The sequence below is a fragment of the Rhinolophus sinicus genome, linkage group LG16 (assembly GCF_036562045.2).
Source record: "Rhinolophus sinicus isolate RSC01 linkage group LG16, ASM3656204v1, whole genome shotgun sequence".
Classification (NCBI taxonomy): domain Eukaryota; kingdom Metazoa; phylum Chordata; class Mammalia; order Chiroptera; family Rhinolophidae; genus Rhinolophus; species Rhinolophus sinicus.
Genome location: NC_133765.1, coordinates 24825750 through 24840150, shown reverse-complemented (window position 1 = coordinate 24840150; position 14401 = coordinate 24825750). Strand labels below are relative to the sequence as shown.

Here is a 14401-nt window from a genome sequence, read left to right as displayed (position 1 = left end):
CATTCAGTTCAGTCGGTGAACACTGGGCCATTTTGACTTCCAGTTCATTATTAAATACACTTGAGTTAGTGCCTGACTGGGGCATTCAGTGTGCAAGCTACTACAGGAGCAAAGAGTGGGTAGCTTTGATCACGGAAGTCCGGAAATAACCTTGAGAAGGAAGCAGGTATTTGAGATGGTTCCAAGGATGAGTTGGCCTTGAGTGCTTGAAGGGGAAGTTGGCCAGAAATAAAAGATATTTCAGGCAGGAAGAGCAGCATGAGCAGAGATGTAAAGGTTTAACAAGTAAAGGATGCCTGGTGTGGTGGGCGGACGCAGGGAAAAACCAGAGGGAGTCTGACCACTGTGCAGGGCCTTGAATGTCTCATCCAATTTTCTGGGTGGTCCAATATATCCCATTTCACCGAAACAATATTCTGTTGTCCCCAGGCCACATCCTTTCCAAACTTGGTGCTTAAACTTGAACGTTTGGACAATGGAAGGCTTCAGATAATCTCAAGCTAATTGACTTTGAAATTCCAACTTGGCATGTTGGTTTGTGGCTTTCTTTCCTGGGTTGTCTGGTCCATAAACCAACTCAGAGAAGAGAATGTTTCTTTGCACTGCAGGCTTTTTTGACTGAAGGATGGGTCCCCTCTCCTACCATGCCCAAGACTTGCTGACGGAGGTAGGCACAGAGGTTGGGAGAAAACGGAAGTGTTTCCTTCAGGGGTAAGAGAGACTTCACCACCATCCGCTGAGCCAGGCTGGGCATTAAAGGGTCCACTGGCCTCCCAGCGGTGGGGGAGGTGGGGTGACTGACGTCAAGAGCGGGTCTTCAGGAAATGCAGGCAATTTTCAGTCTTTTTCTACGACAGACTAAATTCACAGGGGCTTCTTCCACTGTCAGGGATTTGGGTCACAAAGAAAACGTGTGTCCCTTGAGAGAGAATGGAACGGCCACCTGGTGGGTAGAAACAGAAACTCTGTCATCTCACGGACCTGTTTTGAAACCCATGTCTGCGGCTTGCTGGCTGTGAGGCCTCAGAAAGGTCACTTAACCTCTCTGAGCCTCAGTTTCCCCCACTGTAAATTGTGATCAGAAAAGAGCTTTCCTCATAGGCGTGGCATCGTGTGGCTTCCATGACGTCATGCATGGCACAGAATTGGGGCTGAAAACCAAAACGTGAGAGGGCGGGCTCTGGTGGCTGGGGAATGGTGAGGACCAGAAACCCTGAGCCATGAGAGTCTAAGAAATGCCAGTGGTGGATGGTGCCAGAGTCAGAGCTTCGCCCAAGCTTTCACTTCTGTTTCCTGTCTTGGCCTGAAAACATGGTAGCAACTGGGTGGAGACCTTGACTCGCCAGCCTCGCTTCTCCTGGGGGAAATCAGGGCCTGTCTAGCCTAAATGGGCCTTTCTTTTTCTGTTTTTCTCTCCATTCCTGTGAAAAGCCCCAGACATGAAGGAAATCAGAAACAGGGCTCTGGGGAAGGGCAGGGCAGGCTCCCTGAGCCCAGCCGGGCGACGCCCCTCACCTCCCCACCGCTGATTCCTGGTGGGCTGGGGGAGGGCATTCATTAGGTGGGGGCCCTGGACCTCCTCCCTGTTCCACTGGGCTGGGCCCTGGTCCAGGCTTTCTGCTCGTTCCATGTTCTCGGCCCTCTCCCATCCCTGGCGTCTCACATTTTCCAAGGGGCTGGGAAGTCAGCAGAGCCCCAAATTCCTCCTTCCAAGAGCCTTTTGTGTTGTTTCCACAGCCTGAAGGGACAGGTGTCCTGGCCGGGCTTCTGCCCAATCCTGCTTCCCACCAGCAAGATAGGCTTCTGGAGCCAATCACTCTACTCTGAAGGATCATAGCAGACTCATCAGAAACGCGGGAAGTGGGGCAAACGGTCCTATTTTACAGCCAAGGAAATTGAGGACCAGAGAGAGGATGTGTGCTCATTTGCTTTTTTTTTTTTGTCCTCCAGTCTTCCTTTCTGCATTAAAATTCACCGCGCCCCTCCCCGAGTGGCGTTAGCTTTTCGCTCTTTGGTGGGGCCTGCAGTCTAATAACTGAGTTTGGAGTCAGACAGACCTGGGTTCTAATCTTGTGTCCTTTGAATAGCAGCTGGGTGATCTCGGGTCGGCTACTCTCTCTCAGCCTCAGTCTTCCCATCCGTAAATGAGAGTGATGACAGGATCTGCCCTGCGTTGTGCAATGAGGACTAAATGAAATAATCCTTTAAAGAGCTTCAGTTAGTAAGCACCTGTAAAGGGAGCTGGCCTTAGGCTTCTGGGCACTTAAAACAAGACAGAGTGCGTGCAAGGTCCTGGGTACATACTTTCTGAAGTGGGATTGAATTCTTTTTTTTTTTCTTTTAATTTTAATTACAGTCGACATTCAATATAATTTTATATTAGTTTCAGGAGTACAGCCTAATGGTTATATCTATCTATCTATCTATCTATCTATCTATCTATCTATCTATCTATATAAATAATTTATGAAGTGGTCCCTCCCATTTGTCTAGTACCCGCCTGGCACTATACATAGTTATTATAATATTATCGACTATATTCCCTATGCTGTACTTTACATCCCCGTGACTATTTTGTAACTACCAGTTTGTACTTCTTAATCCCTTGACCTTTCTCAGCCAGCTCCCCCAATCCCTCTTCCATCTGGCAACCATCAGTTTGTTCTCCGTATCTATGAATCTGTTTCTAATTTGTTTGTTCATTTATTTTGTTCTTTAGATTCTACATATCAATGAGATCATGTAGCATTTGTCTTTCTTTGTCTGACTTATTTGCCTTAGCATAACACCCTCTAGGTCCATCCATGTTGTTGCAAATGGTAAGATTTCATTTTTTATGGCTGAATAATATTCCATTGCATAAATGTACCACTGCTTCTTTATCTAATGGTCTATTGATGGACACTTGGGTTGCTTCCACATCTTGACTATTGTAAACAGCACTGCAGTGAACATAGGGGTGTATATGTCTTTTTTAATTATTGTTTTGGATTTCTTCAGGTAAATACCCAGAAATACAATTACTGGGTCATAAGGTAGTTTTATTTTTAATTTTTTGAGGAACCTCCAAACTGTTTTCCATAGTGGCTGCACCAATTTGCAAGCCCACCAACAGTGCTCAAGGGTTCCCTCTTTTCTCCACGTCCTTGGCAAACACTTGTTGTTTGTTGATTTATTAATGGCCATTCTGACAGGTATGAGGTGGTGTCTCATTGTGGTTTTAATTTGCATTTCTCTGATGATTAGTGATGTTGAGTATCTTTTCATATGTCTATTGGCCATCTAAGACAGGTTCAGATTTGGCTGTGTATGGGGAGAGCTCCACACAAGAAAGATGGTGCCCTCCCCCCAGCCACATGGGAGAAAGGCTCAACACTGGGACAATGAACACTGTCCCTCCAGCCCTTGCCCTGAAGCCTCTCAACCCAGTCTCTCCCTATATGTCTCCATCACCTCCCAAATCACTGTCCCTCTGCCAGAGCCCAAGGTGAGTGCCTGGGAGTGAGAGAGTTTGTGCTTGGGCCCTTTAAGAGGAATGCCTGGGTTTTCTGCAGCCTTCCATCTCATTCAGATGGATGGAATCACATCTGATTTTCACAGCCAGATGTTGTGGGGCCTCTTCTTCCTGCTTTGGTGCTCCAGGGCGGGGAACCTGGTGTGGAACTAGGACCCCTCACTCTTCAGGGGAGATGTCTGCAGCTGAGATTTCTCTCCCAACACCCAACACTCACGTGGGTGTGGGCACAGACTGTTTTTCATCTCCGCCCCTCCAACCAGTTTCAATGTGACTCCTTTTTTCATATCCTTGGTTATAGGTCTTATGTTCAGCTAGTCTTCAGATAGGTCTTCAGGTAGATTATTCTATAATTTAGTTGTAATTTTAATGTGCTCATGGGAGGAGGCAAGCACAGCATTTACCTACTGTGCCGTCTTGACTGGAACTCCTGAATGTTTGAGATTGAATTCTTTAAACGCCCCCTTCTGCTCAACACCGTATTTTCCTGTCCAGAATGGGGCTCAGAGACCAAGGCTCAGAGAGGTTGGTTGGCTGCCTAAGGCCACAACAGCTCATAACAAAGGGAAACAGACTCCTGACACCTCACCTTACACTTGCCTGTACAGCACAAAGACTATTGCTATTCTCCTGGTCCCCTTCTCCAGAACTTACCTACCCTCTTTCTCTGTGATATGCAAACCTTTCCACTTTACCTAGGCCACAGAATCTTGCTACTCCAATTAGGGTTATCTCATGTATCTTTGATAACTCGATCAAAACTTAATCAGTTTCACGCCCCATTCCCTCAGAAGCCTGTTCTCATCCAGATGTCCAGCTGAAAACCAAAGCAATCAACTCTTTCACACTGAGGTGCTTGCAACTGATGATAGCTTGTAGGAGTGGGGGTTTGTGAGCACGGCACCTTAAGCCAGCAGAGAGTATCTACAATGGTGGACACTCAGGCACTGTGGACGCAAGAAACCTTCCGGCCAGGGGTCTTCCTGGATGTAAGCAAGCAGCAGCCTCCCCTTCTACAGGACCTGAAGACAGGAAGTTATTGCGTCAATTCCATAGGAGAAGTTTGTAGTGCTGACTTCCTCCCACCGCTACTGGGGCCTCTCTGTCCCTTCCTTTTCTTGTAGATGGAGTGGTGGAATTGGGTTGACTTTTTTTTTCTTTTAAGTGACAAAGTTTTACATCAGCAGAGCTCAGAGAAACAGGTCAGACTGTGGAGGCAAGTGTTGCAATCTTGGCATAACCCATGTCTACATTTCCCACCCACCTGCCTGCTGCTTTCTCACACAGCCTGGGGACAGAGTGGTAACCCTGGCTGTGTCCAATGTCCTGGATAAGGAGCCTGGGGTCCCTGTCACCATCGCTGACCTGGTAACATTCTCTTCTCACTCGTGGGCACCCCTTCCTTTCTTGTGCAGAGACTGGAGGGGGCACTGGAAGAGAAAGGGGCAGTGCCAGCTGGGTTGGTGTGGGGAGAAGCACATCTCATCAAGGTATGTTTGGGGAGATAGAATGGTGGGGCACTCAGAACTTTTAGAATCCGACTGCTTGGCCTCAAATTCCTTGACTTCCTAGCTTGGTGGCCTTGGTTTTCTCATCTGTAAAATGGGGGTGAGAACAACACTGGGTTTTGGGGGTGGGGACAAGGGGAGATGAATCTAAGAAAAAGCACATTTTATTTTATATTTTTGGTATTCACCACAGCCAGTTGTTTCAAGGAAAAAAATCTGGAGTTGGGTAATTTGGAATTGGAAGTCCACATAGGGAATGCATTTAGCTCGGACGCAGCGCTCAGTAAGTTTGCGCGACATTTACTATTTTGTCACTAGCTGTCCCTGTCCTTAGTGATGGGGTGGATTGAGTGAGAAGTTCTGCCACTTTCAACCTTCTCACTGTGGGGCTTTGAGCAAGTTGCTTCACCTTGTTGGGAGGTACGTTCTTGAAAACTGGGACTGTGTCAATTCCTTCTCAGGTGGTTGTGAGGATGCAGGAGTGATGTCCAAGGTGACCCTGGCCCCAGGGCAGTAATAATTTTCTGGAACTTTCTGAAAGGACTCTCTGAGTGTCATCTGGCACCCCCAGGAGTGGTGGTGGCCAGCTTGTTTCTCCCCTGGGGAGTCATATGGAAATGCTGGGGGCATCTCCAGATACTTGAGTTCCTTGGGGAGGCTCCAAAGTTCATGGGGTTCTGGGTTGTCCCCCAGCGCTGGGGTGCAGAATAAAGCCACTGTGAGGAGCCGGTTCAAGGCTGGCTGCCTGGCCCCGTCTTCTCCATGCACCGCCTGCCCCTGTGACCCCTCTGCTTTTCCCTCTTCTCTCTGCCCTCCTTTCATCTGTGGCCAGTGCTCTGAGCCAGATGCCATCTTCTGAGCTTGCGTGGAACATCTTTGGGCAAAACCAAGCACTCACTTGTCCCCAGTAAGAGGACCTTTGAGGCCCCAGGTACCCGCCAGCTTCTTGGTGGCTTCTTCCCTCTGGGAGCTGGCTGTGATTGGAGGTGATTCCACAGTTGTAAGGTGGGGATGGCGATTAGGGCTCGTGGGTGGCTGGGGCAAATGGGGGACAGGAAGGACGCTGAGAGCTGACAGTGATGGTCCCCATAGCTCAGCATCTCAGTGCTTTCCAGCGTCTTTGCTGGAGGCTACACACTGCGGGAGCCCTGGGAAACTTGCACCAGCAGAAAAGCAGGGAGGAGGGAGACAAAGGCTCCTTTGTCAGCCACTTGGGGCTCGCCCTTGGGGAGGCAAGGAGAGTTGGGAAGAGGTGAGCGTTATAAAGAGGGAAACGAGGACTCATGCCGGGCAGTGGGGTGGACACACTCTTACCAGCCAGGATTTGCTCCTCATGAGCAATGGGTGGAAAATTACTTTGAATCCTTTCCTGAAGGGCCGGGAAGGCTAAGACAAATTGGCGGAGGGGAGAAGTTTCTTCACGCGCTGTGAATGCGATCACTGCTGTATTTTAAAACAGAATACAAGCAGGAAACAGCTTTTGAGTTGGTGGCTCCTTGGGGCTGCTCACGGCTGGCACACCACCTCCAGGACATGGCCTCTTGCGGGCTTGGGCTCTGACCTCTGAGGTTGGGGCAACACCAGAAACCCGCTTGGTAAAGTGTTTGTAGGAAAATAACGTGTTCTTGGAGTTCTCCTGGAGGCTAATATCCAATGGACAGAGAGAACCTCTGGAGAAGATAATGACTGAAACCTAACAGGGCTTTCAGCCAGTCTTTTCTCTGCTAGGACCTCCTCAAACATTGCCTTCCAAACCACCAAACAGACTATATGTTAAAAAAAAAAAAAAGAAGCCAAAACCAAAACAAAAAACAAAAACAAAAACCCCACTTACTGTTTCCTGTTAAAATTAATGAAAGACGCTGACAAGCTCCCATCACATATTCTGGTTAGCACGTGGTCACTGATTGCCCTGTGGCTCTGTTTGTCCATCCCAAAGGGAATAGCATGAAAACGTCAGTTCAGAGAAACAAAGTCAGGGAGAGCGCTTCGAAGGCCGCCCAGGTCAGGCCCTCTGCCAAATGTTCCAGACATATCTTCACATTAAACCAGCAATGCATAAACCTGGATGTCTAGACTGAAACACGTAGTCTCTCCTTCCCTGGTACATCTAGGAAATGTGGCTCTTACGAGCTGCCGTTTGGGGCAGTGCCACCAGCTTATGGGGAGGTGGGCCGTATTCAGTCAGTCAGTCTCTTTTTTTTTTTTTAATTTTATTTTATTAAATTTATTGGGGTGACAATTGTTAGTAAAATTACATAGATTTCAGGTGTACAATTCTGTATTACATCATCTATAAATCCCATTGTGTGTTCACTACCCAGAGTCAGTTCTCCTTCCATCACCATATATTTGATCCCCCTTACCCTCATCTCCCACCCCCCACCCCCCTTACCCTCTGGCAACCACTAAACTATTATCTGTGTCTAAAAACAACAAAAGAACAAGACAAACAAATGAGAAACAGAAACTCATAGACACAGTCAGTCTCTTGAAACATCTGGAACCTCAAGGCCATGTCCATACTGATCACCTCATCACACTGTGTCCCCTTTATATGGACCTCAGGAGAATGTCTTTGTGTTTCTGGCCCCAGGAAGGCTCCTTATTCCCAACCGGGTTTGTTTTTAGCTAAACGGCTTCGCCTTTTCAGACCAGGAGTCTGGGAGTCCAGTCTGTGGCCCACCCAGGCTAAGTATTTAGGACATTACTTATCGTCTGTATTTTTTCCCTCAGCCTTGGCTCCTTTTTCTGTTCCCACCCACGTTTCCCTTCCTCCTTTCATTCTCCCTCTTAATTTATGTTCTCGTGGATGCGTGAGCCTCTTTTGAGATTTTTTTCCACCTTCTCCCTTCTGGACCAAGTTACTATATAGACAAATCTGCAAGCAAAAACATCCTGTAACCCTTCCCCCTGCCCAGGGAGAGCAATCCCACCTGGTAGGGGCCAGCAGGCAAGAGGTTAAGAATGAAACAGAGGAAATGCTGGCCAAGATTAAATTGAGGAAGTGGCCGGCAGCTGCCAAGGGAAGGAGGTGGCCGCTTATCCTGTGTGCCTCCAGGCAGCTGAACCAGGCTTGAGGTGAACACACAGCAGGTTGCTCAGTTCAGTTTAGAAAAAAAAAAAAAAAGGAAGAGCTTTCTAAATGACTTCATGAATTTTTCTAGAAGTTCTGCTGGTGAGAGTGGGGGAGGGGAAAGAAGGGAGTCCTGCTCTGGAAAATGGCGGAACCCAGAGAAAGAGGTTATTTCTGATTATTTTATTTCTGAGCAGTGACTGGAGGGCTCAGGGGATGCCTGAGGGGAGGTCCCAGGTGGAGGTTCCCCCCATTTCAAGGCGAAACTAGGACTCAGAGAGGCAACGTCACTTGCCAAAGGGCAGCTCTTCACGGTGCCGGAGTGATGACGTTTTAGGCCTGTCTCTTCCCACCGTGATGTAAGCCCTGCCAAGCATAGGTTTTTGCTCTCTTTTCTCTCTGGCATTCCCAAGCCTAGCACAGTGCCTGGAGTACCACAGAGATTTGTTGAATTAATTAAGTGAAACGAACAACAAACAAACAAAGTTTATGATGGCGGAGCTAGGATTCAAACTCAATGTTACCTGACTCCAGAAGTAGCCCTCTTTAAACATAACAGTCAGGGGGCACTTTTGCTGGAGCCAGGCTCTTTGTATAGGTAGGGTGACCAACCCATCCTGATTTGCCTAGAATACTGGGTTGAGTATGGAAAGGTCAGCATCTCAGGACACCCCCAAACTGGGATGACTTGTTATCCTGTACACCCTGCAGATATGATCTCATGGAATCTTTCCATCAATCCACTTTACAGATGGAGAGACTATTCCGTGACCCAAGATTACGTGGCAAGCGTGGGGCCAGGCTGGCGTTGGCTCCTGGCTTTGCTGCAGCTGCGGGGGGCTTCAGCTCCCAGCTGCGCTGAGCCACACTCTCCTTTTTCTGCGACGTGAGAGTGGCAGACCCTTGACCCTGCCATTCTAATGCCTCTCCAGCAACAGCTTTTAGGATTCTGGAATTTCCTCTGAGCGTCAACCAGCTGTTTTTTCCGTTGAGCATAGGGGGCAATTTTCCCAGCAAGACCGTTCCTGGGACAAGGCTTGAGCTTTGCCTTGGGAAAGGTGACAGCACAGTGACAGGGTTGAAGGGGAGGGCAGCCTGTCCCTCTTCCCCCAGCGCCTGGGAACAGGGTGGGATCTCACATTCCCGCCAACCTGGTTGCTGGCAGCAGCACCAGCCCTTTCGTCAGCTGCCTGGGCTGGAGCCAGAGAATTCCAAGGGGCCAGACCTGCCTGAATGCCCTAGGGCGCCTGTGGCTGGGGCTGCTGCCTGGGGGCAGAGGGTTGCAGGGAGAGGCTAGGGCAGCTCCAGGCTCCAGGATCTCTCAGGGAGCCACCCGGCTAGGCAGGCCTCTGCAGCCCCCTACCTCCCCTGGAGCACTGCCTGTGGCAACTGCTGTTCAGAGGTGGGTGAGTCGGGTCACTGAGGGCTCTCTGAGGTGGGATTGTGGATGTGTGGGACACTGCAACTGTGCCAGCCCTGTGCACTGGTGGGGTCAGTGGGTGCCAGAGCATAGGGCTGTGTATCTACCGAGATCCCTCCTGGGTAAGTCACAGAATGTCAAGGGCAATCACAGTGGTTGAAGACGTGGGCCATGGTGTCAGAACAGCCCAAGTTCAAATGCCACCTCCGCCCCTTCCTAGCTGTGGGATCTTGGGTTAGTGGCTTTGCTTGTTTGTACCTCAGTTTCTACAGCTACAAAATGGGAATGAAAACACCCACCTCAAAGGTTTTTTCTGAGTAGAGGGACTGGGTACACTGTTGGCTCCTAGTAAGTGGGGGTCAATGTCATCACCCCCAACTTCTTGGTTTCTGTTCCTTTCACCCCAGGGCTGTACCCCGGGACCCTGTGACAGCTGAGGGCTTCTGAGTCACCACAGAGAAGACTTGCTGGGGAGACATAACGGAAGTCAGAGAGAGGGGAAGGGGCGTTGGTTGAATGCTTTTCACACCCTTGTAGTGAAAGGGGCCATCACCCCACTGGGATGCTTGCAAATGTTGTGATAGGACGAAGGAACGTTTTAATTAATTCATTAATTTCTTATTTTAGTTTTTTTCAATTACAGTTGACATTCAATATTATATTAATTTCAGATGCACGGCATAGTGGTTAGACGTTTATATAACTTACAGATAAGTTAAGTCCAGTCCCCCGTTGACACCATACAGACTTATTACAGTATTATTGACTATCTTCCCTATGTTTTACTTTACAGCCTCTGTTTTTATAACTGGCAGTTTGTGCTTCTCAATTCCTTCACCTTCTTCACCCTGCCCCCAATCCGCCTCCTGTCTGGCAGCAAAGAGGAGGGTTTTAAGCAGCTGTGTGGATTGCAGCTGAGGTCCGCTCTGGATTCCCGCAGGTCAAGTCCTGCTTCCCCTGATGCTGCCTGGTGATCTTGGTTAGATTTCCTTCAGTGCCTCCCTTTCAACACTTATTAAGTAGGGATGGTAATCGTGTCCTCCTGGGGAGACCCGGGAGCAGGGGGGAGCTTGGGGAACTCGTCAGGATGTGGGGAGGTAAGGAAGCCCAAGAGCCCAGCCAGACGCGTGTCAGCAGGAGCATTCTCTTTGTTCTCATTTTCACTTTGCCGCCTGCGCCTGCTCTACCTGGATTAGTGCTGAGTGCATGGTGAGGCTGGGGGGAGCAGGGGGGACAAGACAGGGACACCCAACAGAGTGATCTGCAGGAGCAAAGGCTCAGAGGCCTTGACCCACCGGCTCCTGGAATACAGGGAGTGGGTTGATTTGGAAGGACTTGGACTCTGAGGTCTACCCCTCAGTGGCCCCTCCCCGACCCCAGCCAGGAGCTTCCTGTGAGTCCTGCAGTCCTGACCTGGGTCAGTGACCCCAGATTGCTGACCTCATCCACCTGGCCCAGGGGACTGGAGACAAGTGTTCACACCCAGGGACCCTCCCTTCCTCTCTTTGCAGCTTATCTCCACTCGGTCTCCTGTCCTGTTCTGCCTTTTCCCCTTAACCTCCCCTCCCTGAGCTCTGGAGCGTCAGTATCAGACACATGCATGCACACACATGCATATCCCACATACACGCTTTTAGCCTTTTTTGCACTAACAGTGAGATAATAAGAGCCAGGATCTAGTCTAAGCGTTTTATGTATATCAAGTTATTTAATCCCAGAACAGTTCTATGTAAGAGGTACTACTATTTCCCCCACTTTACAGATGGGAAAACTGAGGCATACGGCCACTAAATGGTTCTCCCCAGATCCTACATCTAGCTGAGATTAAACCCAGGCAGACTGGCTCCTGAGCTGGGTGCTCAGCTCCATTTAGCAAAGGCTTTTGCACCCACCCAAACTCAGCTCAAATATCACCTCCTCCAAGAAGCTTCCCTGATTTCCCCAGCCATCATCTCTGCTCTGTACAGGGCCAGGGCCACAAATTCAGCAGGAGACATGAATGACTAATGTGGAGACATTATTCATTCTCACAAAGAAACTCACGCTCTCCCATGAAAACTGAAAACGAGAATGATTTGGTTCATCTTTCTGTCACCAGCATGCTCTTATTTCCACAACAGGAAAGACCCTGGGCAGATTCTATGGTGAACTTGTTCCAGCCGACTCATTGCTCCAGGGTCAAGGGGATAATAGGGAGGGGTAGGAGTGGGGAGAACCCCAAACAGTCTGTTATGCAGACTGGTCCAGTAGAGCCAGTTTGCTGGAAATCTGGCTTTCAGGTGAGCACTCAGAGCACTGACTATGTCATGATTTGTTCCTGAATCTGCCTCCCCTATTTGGGGACAGAGACTTGGCCATCTTACTCCCACAGCATCTAGCAAGGAGTGTGGCCCTTAGAAGGTACCTACTAGCTGCTTTTTCAAGTGATGTTTGAATGCAGGAATCCACACTGTTTCCTGAACCTGCTAAACCTGTTCCTGCCTCAGGGCCTTTGCACGTGCAGTCCCCACTGCCTGGAGTTCTCTTCCATTGGATAGGCATGCCTCCCTCTCCCTTTATTCTGGTATTTAGTCAGAGGTTACCTTCTCTGAGCACTCTACCTAAAACAGCACCCCATATCTCTATGCCTCATTCCTCTTTATATTTTATTTGAAGCATATACCATCATCACCTGCCATTATATTCATTTTATTTTTTAGCATTTACATAGTGCTTCTAACGAACCAGGTATGCTTAGGAACATTACCAATGTAAGCTCATTTAATCCTCGCAACAACCCTGTGAGGGAAGGGCTACTATCACATCTTTTTAGATGAGAAAACTGAGGCACAGAGAGGTGTGGTGACTTGTCTAATGTCACACAGCTGGAGAGTGGCAGCACAGGGATTCAAACCCAGGCAGGGATTCAAACTTTGGCTCCAGAGGTGTTTGACTTCTTTATTATGTATTTCTTTTTTCATCTGTTTGTTGGTCCGTTCCTCCCCCTCAGGAATGCTAGCCCCTTCAGGGAAGTGATGTGTCCTTTTGTTCCCTGCTGTATCCCCAGGAACCAGATCTGGGCCTGGTTCATAATAGGTGTTTAATAAATATTTCTTGGAAGGAGAAGAAAGGTAGGAGGATCAGAGAATTAGAGGGAAGAATCCTTGGCCTTCTGAGCTTTCTGTTAGCTGAATGCCAAGGCCATCTTGTTGGAAGTTTCTCGGCTTCCTGGAGGGTTTGAGTCAGCCAGTCTGAGAGGGGCCCCATCCTCCCCACCACCCTCCTTTGCCCTCCAATAGGGCCTCTGTTTTCTGACCTCTCCCAGGCAAAGGTGCCAAACTGCACTGCTGGAAACCTGGGCCCAGGCTGAACACACTTCCTCCCCTGACAGGGGCCATGGAGGAGAATGTTCCAGGCCAGAGGCAGGAAGTCTCCAGAACAAGATGGCCTGGAGTGAACTGGGCTGTTGGGCAGCCAGCAAGTGGCCTGGGTGGGGCTACCTTTGGTCAGATGTGCTCAGGGCCTCAGTGCTGCCCAGGGGACGAGCAGATGGAATAGGACAGGAAGGTTGGGAAGGGGACCTGATACTGCAGACACCTGGTGCCTCAATTTATCCAGTGTTCCCTGACATTAGACCCTGTTTCGAGCAGTTCCGGAGAAGGCTGGTGCCCTGCCAAGCCCTCCTTGGACCCTAATATTGTGGACCCCACTGAAGGAGCAGCGGAAGCACATTTCCCAGTTTCTCCTTTCTGATAATATTAATAAATAATCACAACTGTGCCTGGCACTAAGCCAAGCACTTCACCAGCCTTGTTTCACTGAATCCTCACGTTCCCGAACTAAAGGGGATTTGCTTGCCTGTACGTATCATGGCCAAACAAGACATGAACAGGGGTTTGCAGAAAGAAAGTAAAGGTTTGCTATTCAAGGAAATGGCACCAAGCCTGGAGACACAGGTGAGCTAGTGCTCAAAGACCTGACTCCCAGACGGCCTCTAGGGGGTAGGTTATAGAAGGGACAAATCATTCGTCATGGAAGCTAAGGGTGTTGGGGTCGTGGGCCCCACTGATTGGTCGGGGCTGAGCTGGAGATAGTTGCTCATTCCATCAGGCCCTGATAGCAGTCTGGCGTCACTTTCCACCTTCCTGGGTCTGGCGTTGAAACACAGCTGAGGTCCAGGTGTTATCTTTAGTTTGATCGGATCTGTTTCTGTGGTCAACAGACCTGTTCCTAAGACTGTTGGATGCTGAGCAGAATCTGATGTCCTAAGGGCTTCGTGACTAAGGGAGTGTCGTGTAATATGTACAAAGATGGGGGGATAAGGAAAGAAGAAGCGAGTCCTTATCAGACTAGACAAGGCCGGTGGGAATCAAGGCGAGAGGAACGAGAACAAGTCATTTTAAAGAAGTGAAGATTTTGCGCTCACAACTCCCCGAGAGAGATGCTACACAGAAGAGGAGAGAGAGGTGAGGTAACCTGTGCAAAGTCACACGACTGTGAAATGGGAAAGTGGCATCGTCTGAGACCCTATAAACTGCTGGCTGTTTTGTTAAGTGCATCCCATCAGTCACTTTCCTTCATCTTCACAGTATGTTGGGCCATCTCTATGGCCCTGAAGGGACCATCTCCTTGTTAAGCTTTTATGTCCTGACAGAGGTGGGACACAGAGGTGGGACAATAGCTTGATTTCAACTGAGAGGCTTTAATCAAGCTGAAAAATGGCTTGCAGAGTCTCTCCCAGAGGATGTGGGGATGCCGGAAAGGGAGATGGGGCCGAGCTGAGGGTGGAGGACCAGTAGCCACGGCTTCCTCATCCAGCCAAGGCAGCGTCTGGTCTGGGAGGAGGAGGCTGAGAAGAACTGCTAGCTGCAGACTGGTTCCCATCCCTCCTCTGCTTCCAGACA

The 14401-nt window shown here is 49.3% G+C and overlaps 1 protein-coding gene across 9 annotated transcripts in view; it reads left to right on the top strand.

Moving 5' to 3' along the window:
- CMKLR1 (chemerin chemokine-like receptor 1) overlaps nucleotides 1–14401 on the top strand; it is a 121588-nt gene that overhangs the window by 81425 nt on the left and 25762 nt on the right. Inside the window, exon 1 of one of the 9 annotated variants that reach the window (XM_074321807.1) lies at nucleotides 4858–4882. The exons of 7 other annotated variants lie outside the window; for them this stretch is intronic. The gene's annotated coding sequence lies outside the window, so the exon portion shown is untranslated. Of the gene's footprint in view, nucleotides 1–4857; nucleotides 4883–9361; nucleotides 9501–14401 lie in introns of those variants that run through there. One more of the 9 variants, XM_019757488.2, reaches the window with a different exon arrangement.